General features: G+C 40.9%; 1 protein-coding gene across 24 annotated transcripts in view; it reads right to left on the bottom strand.

The window, feature by feature from the left end:
• Positions 1 to 12342, bottom strand: part of svila (supervillin a) — a 279438-nt gene that overhangs the window by 242706 nt on the left and 24390 nt on the right. Inside the window, exon 2 of one of the 24 annotated variants that reach the window (XM_072253923.1) lies at positions 10502 to 10548. The exons of the other annotated variants lie outside the window; for them this stretch is intronic. The gene's annotated coding sequence lies outside the window, so the exon portion shown is untranslated. The remainder of the gene's footprint in view (positions 1 to 10501; positions 10549 to 12342) is intronic. 24 annotated transcript variants of the gene reach the window in all.

Genomic DNA, 12342 nt, shown 5'->3' with positions numbered 1-12342 from the left:
TCCCTCTCACATTTCTGCCTTTGGCCATCTGGGTTTTAGTTTGTTTTCTTAAATAAAACCAGCAATTTATGTTCACCATGGTCAGTATAAAGGACAAAACTTCCTCAATCTATCCTTTAATAATGGCAAAAGAAATTAGCATATCTGTGTCTTTGTGTGCGAAAAAAAACAAAACACTGCTACATCACGCAATGCTTCTTCCTGCCACAAACCTCATTTCTGTTAAGAAATATCTCACTTCAAAGTCTGTAAGTAAACAACCAAGAGAACATTTTCTTGGGAGTTTAATGTAGATAACATACTCCTAATTTTCCTGAGCAAGGTCAGAACTTTGGGTATAGTTCTAATTTTACAGCCATTCATCAAATTATCAGTCTGTGCTCGCAGTTATTTACTGTTTCTGAATTTCTCATTCATCTTGATGACAACCATATCAACTTGCAACATACAGCCGCTTAAAATTCATTTTTAATATTAATCTCAACAAGCTGCAAACTCAAGTTCCCTACCACCTACGCCATGATACCAAAGACCTGTTGTTAATTTATTTACTCCAGTCAGGGCATGAAGGATATCGTAATGGACCTTTTGAGGACGATACACAGGTCTGCAATCAACATTTGGGGCTCTGGAAAATGAGTTATTTTCTGCATAAATTTACCCGTGACTGAAATGTAGTCATACCTCAAATTGAAATCGACCAGAAATAAAAAAAACAAATACTATCACCATTCAGCCCAATCGCTATACTGACAGATGCAAGTGTGATGAATTACTGCCTCAATTAAATATACGCACGAGTCACAAACATTAAACTATCATTCAAGTGCTTCATATGGTGAAATGTGATACTAAGTACAAGGTCTGCACATTTCCAGCCATTTTCTAGGTGGTTGAAGATCTGAGGAAACATTCTAAAGGCCAAATCATACATACTTACCTTCAAACGTTCAGGTATTAATTCAAACATGACTAACCTACTGACTATCCTACCCAAGCCAACCCAAAAATAGATTGAATCTATTAAATTCAGTATTAATTACTGACAATTCTAACATAGCCAGATGATGAGATACTGTTCCCTAAGCTTACACCGGGCAGTTTTGGAGGTTAGAGTCAGAGATCGGAATGGGGAGTAGGTCAGTGAATTAACATGATGAGAGACTGTAAGCTAAGGATCACCCCTGCAGATTGAAGAGAGTTCTGGAGATGTATCTTTCTTTTTCTACCTTCATTTGTCCTGATGAAGGGTGACAGCCTGAAACGTTGACTGTATATTCCCTTCCAAAGATGTTGCCTGACTTCCACAAGTACTTTTAGGTGTTATCTTTGTTTTAACTTGTTTTATTTTTCTTTTAGGGTGGCGGGGTGGAGATGTGTCCCTACCAAAGGAGGAGCAAAGGCACTCCTTCCCTCCGCTAGCCTGTGTGTCACCCTTGAGCAGGGTGCAGCACCTGCTTAGCACCCCTCCCCCTGACCAGGGTTGCATGAAGTCATGGAAGCAAGTGGGAGATGGTCGTATGAGCAGCTGTTGCACATCACAAGTACTGGTCATGCGACCACTGACCCCTGAAGAGTATTGATAATGGCTGTGATCACCCATCTTGGAAAGGCACTTTCCGGAAGGCAATGGCAAACCACTTCTGTAGAAATGTTTGCCAAGAACAATCATAGTTATGGAAAGACTATGATCGCCTATGTCATACAACATGGCACATAATAAACAAATGTTTTTCTTTTCCATCTCAAGTTGTTTGTTTTCAACATAAACAATACCTTGATAATTTTGGGTTTCTGCTATATACTGCTTTTTCAGTCTACACCCTTCCACTTTCTGCAAAGTAAACCATGTCTGTCATCTCACTTTTGCAGCACTGAAGAGTGATCCATGACTGGAAATGCTCATTGTGGTTCTCTCCCCAATGGTTCTGAGTGAGCCAACGTGTCCTTCCATTGTTTTGTTCTTGTTTCAGATTTTGTATCATTGGCAATTTTATTTTTGATCTGAGTTTTCAAACATATTCCTAGTTAGCATCTGATTCTCAAACTTCAAATCACCCATATCTGTACTATATGGACTTTAATAACAACTCAGAGTTAACATTCAGGCTCACATATTTAAATTGCTTTAAAAGTCCCAGCTCTCCCTGCCCCACAGTCATCCTTCTGCGACACTGCATTCCTCATATTCTGATCTTCTGCACACCCACAGATTTCCAATTGCTCCAAAAGTGGTAATTTTGCCTTTAGGTGCTTGGGCCCTGACATCTTGGATTTCCTTTTCCAAATATCATCCTCGCTCCTCTCTCATTCCTTTAAAATGTACTCCAAAACACATTTTTACTGAAAGCTTTCACTCTGTCTTTGGCTCAAATTGTCTCATTTAAATTGTGCAAGTGATTCAAAATATTTTTCAATGTTTATACAAGATCATCCAACATCTTTGCAGATGAAAGCAGACACAACTGGGGCAATCAATCGTTTCCTGTCCAGCAGTGGTGTGGGAGGGAGCACAATCTCTCCAACAGTGGCTCTGATCTACATGCCAGATGAAGATTAGAGTACACGCTGCTTCCAGGCCTTTGCTTTTATGTAGCATTGCATAATTCCAGCTAGCATTGCTGTACAAATAATACCGTTTTGTATACAAATAAGTGTTATAAATGCCTGCCAGATAAGACTGGGAACTCAATTATAGGCTTTTTACATAAAAATCACTATAAACAAAATCAGTTCAACACAAGCAAATACTAAATATCCAAGTTCAACTTCAGTCATTTTTGGAATAAACACTTAAGTCCTTGAAATGCAAAGTTTGCCTTCACTTAACTTTTGACAATTGCCGCCTTTTAAAAGGCTTAGAAAAGAAATCAACTGATATGTTAGAAAGTATTGGTGGTCTAAGGAGATGTTGAACAGCTAGCTGGAAGGAGATCATGGAAATCAGCAGGAATTGTTTGAAAACTACCAAAAAATAAGGGTTTGTTTAAAAAAAATTAAGAGGTCACTGGTTACTTGGACAACAGCTGTTCTACTTAATTCATTTTGGCTGAACAAGTGACAAGACACACAGTTCTTATTCAGCCAAAAGCAGGATTATTATCTATGTTCAAAGTGGTTGTCAGTATACCAGCATACAGCTCATCATGTAAAGAGGCAAGAGTGAATAATTTTAGTTTAATCTTTTCAACTTCTCCTCATCAAGATCAAGCGTTCAGACTTGTTATATCATGTTGATTAGTCATCAAACATTATGTAGGCACAGTTATTCTTCCCATTCTCCTGCCTCCTCTGCACAAATCTTTCCCAAAGTCTCATCTACCATGCATCACTAGAATAAAAAAACCACAACTTGGAAATGTGCAACAGAACTAAATACATTTCCTGCAAGTGTGCGTGTTCGCGTGTGATGGTGAGGGGCAGAGAGGTTGGAAAGCAACGACCGTAAACTTGATACTTACTCATCTCAACATGAAGCGGGCTGGCAATGCACTGACGCTTCTTGTCGGGGAGCAAGGTATTAATTCACCAATGTCATTATAGCTAACCTTCGAATTCCGTTCCTCAGAAGACCTTGACAGTCCAGCTATTGTTCCTGAAGTCAGTGATTCGCGTGCCACTCATGACATCTGCAATCATGTGACCACCCTCATCCAATCTGCACTACTCCTCTCGGCCTTTCCTGACCACTCAATACTTGCCTGGATTCAATGAAGCATTCATGGTTTATCGCCTCAGTGACTATGATGGAGCCCATGATTTCATCATATTCCATCCCTCTTCCAGCCCAGTTCATTTCACAGAAAACTTATTCGATAGAGTCAGAAGCTACAAGCTAGACAGTGATGAGTTTCTCCTCCTCCAACTTGTCGCCATGTTTGGGAACACCATGGCCAGTTGTAAATGCTGATATGGTCAATCAGGGAACAAAATGAATTGTATGGCTTAATGCATTATCACTGCATTTGTTCAGAGCCTGAAAATATTTATTACTTCACTTTTCTTTCACAGAAATACAAGTGGTATATTATTAAAAAACAGCAATAATGGAAAAATGCTCCTTCTATCTAGAAAGTGTATACAGCTTGTTCTTTGAGAAGTGGAATTGATTTTGGCATCTGAATAAGGTGAGTGGAGGAAGGTTTCTGGGAGATGTCAGAGGTAGTTTCTTTTTATGTACACAGAGATAGTACCAAACATAAGCACAAGAGTCTGCAGATGTTCGAAATTTAGAGCAACACACACAAAATGCCGGCAGAACCCAGCAGGCCAGCTCAGCCAGCATCTACGGAAATGAATAAACTGCTGACTTTTCAGGCAAAGACTCTTCGTCAGGACAGAAAGCAGAAAGGAAGGGGGAAGATGCCAGAATAAGAAAGTGGGGGGGGGGGGCAGGGGGGGAAAACAAGCTAGAAGGCGATAGGTGAAGCCAGGTCAGTTGGGGAAGGAAGATGAAGCTGGGAGGGAATAGGTGGAAGAGGCAAAGGGCTGGAGAGAAACGAATCTGATATGTAGGAGAGGAAAGTAGACCATGGGAGAAAGGGAAGGTGAACGAGCACCAGAGGGTGGTGAGAGGTAGGAAGGTGAGGAGAAGAGGTAAGGAGAGGGCAGAGTGGGGAAATTGAGAAGGAAAAGACTAACCAGAAATCAATGTTCACGTCATCAGATTGGAGACTACCCAGATGGAATACGAGAGTGACCTCATTGTGGCACAAGAGGATGCCACAGACCGGGGTGTTGGAAAAGGAATGGGAATTGGAATTAAAATGACTGGCCACTGGGAAATTCCACTTCTGGCAGGCAAGCGGCCCACCCAATTTACGACGGTTCTCACCAATGTAGAGAAAGTCAAGAGCACTGAATACCATACACTGCCATAACAGATTTGCAGGTGTAGTGTTGCCTCAGCCAGAAGGACTATTTGGGGCCCTGAATGGAGATGAGAGAAGATGTGAATGGCTAGGTGCAGCACTTCTGCCACTTGCAGGGATAAGTGCCAAGAGGGAGATTAATAGAGAGGATCAAATGGACAGGAGAATCATGGAGGAAGCGATCCCCGAGGAAAGCCCAAGTGGGGGCGAGGTAAAAATGTGTCTGGTGGTAGGGTCCCATTGAAGATGGCAGAAATTGCAGAGAATAATGTGTTGGACGTGGAGGCTCATGGTACGGTAGATGAGGACAAGGAACTCTATCCCTGTTAAGGTGGCGGGAAGATGGGGTGAGTGTGGATGTCCAGGGCATTAAGATCCAGGTGAGGGTAGCATCAGTGGTGGAGGGAGGGAAATAGGGAGTGATAAGCACCTGAAATGCACTGCTGAGGGTGGTGGTAGAGGCTGATACATCAGGGAAAGTAGATAGGTACATGGATGAAAGAAAAATGGATGGTTATGGGCTGTATAGGTGGGAAGGGTTAAATTGATCTTGGAGCAGGCTAAAAGGTCAGCACACAGTATGGGCCTTTCAGCCCAGAAGTTGCTGCACTGTTCTACGTTCTGTGTAATACACGAGTCAACTATGAGACAGCTAAAAGTATAACAACATCAAATATACTTGGTTAAAGGCGGCATTTTCACCAAACCATACCATGCAGAATAAATAACATCTTTTTCCCATTCTAAAGAGTATCAGAGAACCAGGTGGGGTTTTGCAACAAACCAGTTGCTTCATACTATGTTTAGCTAACCGAATTTAACTTTCCTCTGCTGCCATGATGGGATATGAACTCATGACCCTGCTCTGATTTGCTGTTGCAGTAACACAACCAATTGAACTAGTGTTGCATGCTATTAAAAAGGAAAATTACAAGACAAGACAAAATTATACACAGAGTCAAGGAAGAAGAGTTTCACCTCAGAATCAGTTCTAACCAACTGGAAAATTTAAATTTTCTTTGTTTACGTAACAATCTCTGCACATTTCTCAGAATGCAGTATTCCAATTAGAAAAATAAAGCCATCAAGGCCAGTTTCCTCTAAGTTGTGTAAGATGGACTTCTGCTTTCAGACTGCAAAATTCCTGTTTAGTGGAAACAATTCAAAGATATCCACAAATATTGAGAAAAACAAGTAGGGAAATGATTCAGCATCTCAATGTCAAAATTGTATCTAGTTTACTACTAATTTTTGTCATAGTATACAATGCAATGTCAAAAATATGGATTGATAGTTCAGATAATGATAAGCCATAGGGGCAGATTAGGCCACTCAGCTAATAGAGTCTGCTTTGCCACTCCATCACGGCTGATTTACTATTCCTCGCAATCCCATGCTACTGCCTTCTCCCCTTAACCTTTGACATACTGACTAATCAAGAACCTATCAACCTTCGCTCTCAATATACCCAATGACTTGGCCTCCACTGCCGTCTGTGGTACTGAATTCCACAGATTCACCACATTCTGGCCAAAGAATTCCTTCTTATCTCTGTTCTACTGCACGTTCCTGTATTCCAGGTGCTCCCAACCTAGGGTCCATGGACCCCTTAGTTAATGGTAGGGGTCCATGGCATAAAAAAGGTTGGGAGCTACTCTATCCTGAGGCTGTGCCTTTGGGTCCTCGACTAACCCACTATGGGAAACATCCTCTCCACACAATGATGAAGGTAGGGCAGTGGATGCAGTCTATATGAATTTCAGCAAAGCATGTGATAAGGTTCCCCACATGCAAGGCTCATTCAAATAGAAAGGAGGCATGGGAATCGAAGGAGACCTTGCTTGTGGATCCAAAACTGGCTTGCCCACAGAAGGCAAAGGGTGGTTGTAGATGGTTCATATTCTACACGGAGGTCAGTGACCAGTGGTGTTCCACAGTGATCTGTTCTGGGACCCCTCCTCTTTGTGATTTTTATAAATGCCCTGGGTGAAGGAGGAGGATGGGTTAGTAAGTTTGCTGATGATACAAAGTTTGAGGGTGTTGTAGGTTATCAAGAGGATGCAGAACTGGGCTGAGAAGTGGCAGATGGAGTTCAACCCAGGTAAGTGTGAAATAGTTCACCTTGGTAGGTCAATTTTGAAAACAGAATTTAGCATTAATGGTAAGACTCCTGGCAGCACAGAGGATCAGCGAGATCTTGGGGTCCATGTGTCCATAGGACACTCAAAGCTGCTCCTGAAACATTAACCTTTTCATTCACGGAATCATTCTTGTGAACCTCCTCTGGACCCTCTCCAATGCCAACACATCTTAGAAAAGGGGCCCAAAATTGCTCACAATAATGCAAGTGTCGTCTGAGCAATGCTTTATCAAGCCTTGCCATCACATCCTTGCTCGTATGTTCTAGTTCTCTCAAAAAGAACGCTAACATTGCATTTGCCTTCCTTACCACTGACTCAACCTGCAAGTTAACCTTTAGGGATCCTCCCAAGTCCCTTTGTATCTCTGATTTTTGAACTTTTTTCCCTTGCAAAATAGTCTACACCTCTATTCCTTCTACCAAAGTGCATAACCATAAACTTCTCTATACCATATTCCCTCTGCCACTTTGTCTACTCTCCCAATCTGTCCAAGTCCTTTGGCCGTCTCCCTGCTTCCTCAACACTACCCTCCCCCTATCTTTGTATTGTCCGCAAACTTGGCCACAAAGCCATCATTTCCATCATCCAATAATGCCATAAAGAGGTTTCTCGGAAATGCTATGAATGTGAAAATTAGGATACTGTACTTAATATAACTTTCATAAAGCTTTCCAATTATAAAAACAAAGACGTAAACAGTCCCAGGTAAAAAGATTAAAGCGTACTCACCAGAAGGCAAATCACTTCAATGTGTATTAGTGTTAGAACAATAACATTTTAAAATTGTTTGGCTAACTGGTTAAGAACTATTAAAAGTTGCCTTGCAAGCCAACGCTTGATGGGAAGCATTTCCTGGCTGAATTTCAAAGACCATATTTTTTCTTTTTTTAAGAATCATGACATTTAAAATCTGCTTCTCACTGAACTTTGGCCAGTTGACTAAGAGGCGTTGGAAGCTTCCTACGTACACATACTCATACACTAATGATAATGCAATCTGCTTCTTTCCCTCGCACACAAAAGATACTTGGGGTCAGGTGCCAGCGAGATACAGCATTGTAAACAGGAATTTGGAGCTACTGAGTCCATGACAACCCTATATTAATTCCATTTTATTCTCCCCACATTCCCATCAGTCCCCTAGATTCCACCACTGAACGACATCCTAGGAATAATTTAAGTGGCTGATTAAACCACCAACCTGCAGATCTTTATGATCATTAGTTTCCAGTAAAATTATTTCAGGATACTGAACATGAAATTACCTTTGTAGGGAATTCACTTGACTAGCAATGCGAGTATATTCCATATGAACGGCGTAACTCTACTTTTCACTTACAAAACGTGTAACCTGTGGCAGAGCACAACCGTTCTACATATCCAAGTATCTATTTCTGTCATTCTACAGTTAAAATTCAATAGTTTATCAGTATTATACTTCAAAATTTCTTCATGCTTATCATTTTAGGATTTCTTTACTTTTTCAGGTAGTAGGGTTAAACTAAGAACTAATCAGGAATCCCGATAAGACTGAATGAATCATGCAGTCTAATCGAGATCTGCCTGACTTGAGTGACCATTACCGGTTACTAAGGCAGATTGACTTGTTCCAGTCTCCCATCACGCTGATGAGCAGAGTCTGGAAAATCTTCACATCTAGGGACAATCACTAGTTGGCTATCAGACTATTGCCAGATTGGTTTAAAGCTCCACAAGGCAGAACATAAAAGACATCTAACAACACAACCAGCAGTGCAGCACAGAATAGAGCCATTCATAATCACTGCACCTCACTAAACAAAAGGTACTATGTGAAGGTCTAAAACCCTAGCAGATGCTGCTCATGGTTCTGCAGTCCAAATAAAGGGGACCACAAAATCCAGAAACAAGCCTGATAGCCCATATGACCTCTAGACAGCCTTCGGGTTGCTGACACACTCCCCAAATGACTTAGTCCACACAGGTCAGAGGAGGAAAATAAAATGTTGGCCCCGAAACCACACTGCTGAGAAGAACAAACAGTGGAGAAGGCATCTGGCAGCTTTTAGTACATCTGCTCTAAGTACTATTACCTGGGGTCACTGTCAAAAGCAACACAAGATAATGCATCTATACTCAAGCAACACACATCAAAGTTGCTGGTGAAGGGTCTCAGCCTGAAACGTCGACTGTACCTCTTCCTAGAGATGATGCCTGGCCTGCTGCATTCACCAGCAACTTTGATGTGTGTTGCTTGAATTTCCAGCATCTGCAGAATTCCTGCTGTTTGCATCTATATTCACTTAATTTTATTCATTTAAACTAATTAAGTCAGTGAAAGAACCAAAAAAATGTCATGAAAAGAAAATCTTTAACTTTATTTTACAAAGAGTGGAAATCAACCTGGGGATATAACACAAAACGCCTGGGCAAAGCAAAATGCATTTTCTGTCCCAACTTGGGTTTGGGCCACCTTTTGAAAGTTTCATGATTAAAATGCATTACCCCGGGGCAGAGATCAAAAGGTTCCTGTTAATTCCCAGTCCGCGTTGGTTGATCTCAGCCAGGGTGCTTCAACTGGCCTGCACGACCATAGAGGGCAGATTCAATGGAACAGCTGGTGTTTGTCTACCAGTCTATTTTGTAAATGACCCCGGGTCAGGCTCGTTCACCCCACCATCATTAAATAGCCAGCCAACAGATTAAATTCAAATTTAAAAAACGAATGCAGCTCATATGAGCGCTATCAATGCCTCGAGTCATAATGACATTAAAAATTATAATTAATCACCTGATGGAAACAAATTTAAATAGCAATACGATCCTTACAACCATTCACATCAGAGAAAACTCTCTGATGCAAGTTAAGATTAAGAACCAGGGGATATTCTCCCACATTAAAAAGAGCTAAATGCCTGGACTTGTTTCAAACCAGAGCCCCCCATTGGCATGAAATTAAAAAGGCCTTTGTAATTATTATATGACTTAAAACCCCAAATTTGACTAAGAGCAACTACACAACTCAGTTTAAAACAGTACTGTACATACTTGAGCCAAAACAGATAAATCACTTGAGGTAATCAATCACATTTACTGTTTGTTCTCTGGCTCCTCCCTCTATGTGAAAATTTCCTGGCACATTTGACAATTAAAACAGCCCACAAAAGTGTCATGTTTGCAATGGATCAAGCTATTAATTTTGCAAAAGTATGCATTCCAACTTTGAAAACGTTGAAGCCCAGTGTGTAAAAATAATCCAATTAGAAGTCAACACAAGTTTGCTTCTCTACCCAACTTTTGAGGGGCTACGGCACAAGTGCTGACAGAGCACAAACAGACAGAGGTTGCCTGCTTAGCCAAGCCAGCTAGTTATAAAATCAACCCATTTTCTGGAGGATTTTTTCCCCTAGCAAGTCACACACTATCTTGGCTTGAAAGTATACTGCAGATCCTTCACTATTACAGCTTCAAAATCTTTTATCTTCCTTCCTAACAGCATTTTAGGAGTACCTTTATATTGATTGGTGCACTTCAAGGGGACGGAACACCACCATCTCCTGAAAAGCGAGGAGGAAAGTCAATTAGCATGGCCTCGCAGGGGACATCTACAGCCTCAGAATAAATACTATGAAAAATGTCAGTACAGTACTAAAGACATGACATCTTTCCAATGATGATTCAAAGTCTTCTGCCTTTGCATGAAGCAGCAGCAGAGTGTGACTTTGAGGTTGAATCTAACAGATCGAATGCCTTTGCTGTCATGAAATTAGAGTGACAGTTATCTAAAAACCAGAGCTTAAATCTCATTCTTCCAATGTTCAAAGATTGAGATTAGTTTAAGTGTAGCTCTGAGGTACACAAAGCAGGATACTGTATTTAAAGTAATAATAATGCTAATATTAAACATTTTGCCTAACCCTCAACATTGTTGCCAAATACAGTCCTATCAATTTTGGCAATGTTAGCAACCAAAAGATGGTTCAGATCTCCTAAGCTTCTCCATTTCAGAAAAAATTCTACTAGGACGTTTTAGTTCTAAATTATAATTCAATGCAACTTGTGGATACATATTATTCAGATTATTAACAGACATCTCATGAGAGTGCAAAATGTACATCTCACAAGAGGAAATCTTTAGAGCTTTGCGAATTATCTTCTGTAAACAGCTAGCGGTAGATGCGCAAAACACAAAGCCCATCCCCTCTAATAGTGTTCGGAGAAAAGCAGTCTCAGGCTACGTCACACTACGCCGGATAATTTTGAAAACAGAGCTTTATCTCTTCGTTTTGACCCTCTGTCCACACTAAAATGGCATTTTCATCCCCCGAAAACAGAGATTTTCAGAAACGGTCTCCAGGGTAAATAAATCTGAAAACGCCTAATATCCATTGCAATGTGGACATGGTAAACGGAGCTTTTTAAAACCGCTGTCATGACGTGCTGCAACAGATGGCGGCAGCACGGCATTTCATTGTTTTCTTCTTCTTATTATTAGTTTATTGTCGCCAAACAATTGATACTAGAGCGTACAATCATCACAGCGATATTTGATTCTGCGCTTCGCAGAACCTAACAATTTCAGAACAGACAGCAACGAGACTGACGCCAGAAGAGTTAGAATGTACTCACCAAATACCTTCGACCCATAGCTTACTGAATAAGTAAGTATACTCACTTTGCCCTGTTTTCTGACCTTGCTTGTACGAAGGTAAGGACAGAAAACACCCTCCGCCACCTCCAGTTTAAATTTCATGCGGAATATTTTGGAGGATCAAGAACCAAGGTGGTTTACCTATTTATGCAAATACTTCTCTGACAATAGATGTGTAACAGCCTAATGTAACATTGCATGGAAATACAAGATAACACTGACGCAGACATGTTTTATACATTTAACAAGGTACTTTATTAATGCAACAGATTTAGTCAGTTTTTCAATGTTCGTCATCAACTGAGTCATACTGTCAGTTGCCTCCATACGCTCCAGTATCTGTTTTTTTCAGTTTTGTCCTCCTGCGCGAGAGCCAAGAGCAATTCCTTTTAAGTTTTTCTACTCTGCAATGGGACAAGTGCGCACTAAGTATACCGTTTCCTCTTCGCTTGTTTTCTGTGTGTCCTGTGCAAGCCCAGTAGGAGGAGATTCACTTAAATATCCATCTAATGTGGACAGAGATATTTTGAAAAACGCCTAGTGTGAACACCTGTTGTTTTTACTTGAAACCGGCGTTTTCAAAATTATCTGGCGTAGTGTGGACGTAGCCTCAATCTGAATAGCCTTCCTCGCACATTTTTAATTGTGTGATCCAGCAGGAAGAGAACGGCTCTTGCCAAATATCAAACACTAAATGGAA

This window comes from Mobula birostris, chromosome 3 (assembly GCF_030028105.1).
Source record: "Mobula birostris isolate sMobBir1 chromosome 3, sMobBir1.hap1, whole genome shotgun sequence".
NCBI classification, from domain to species: Eukaryota; Metazoa; Chordata; class Chondrichthyes; order Myliobatiformes; family Myliobatidae; genus Mobula; species Mobula birostris.
Note: the sequence above shows the minus strand (reverse complement) of the source record. Positions and strands in the feature narration are given on the sequence as shown.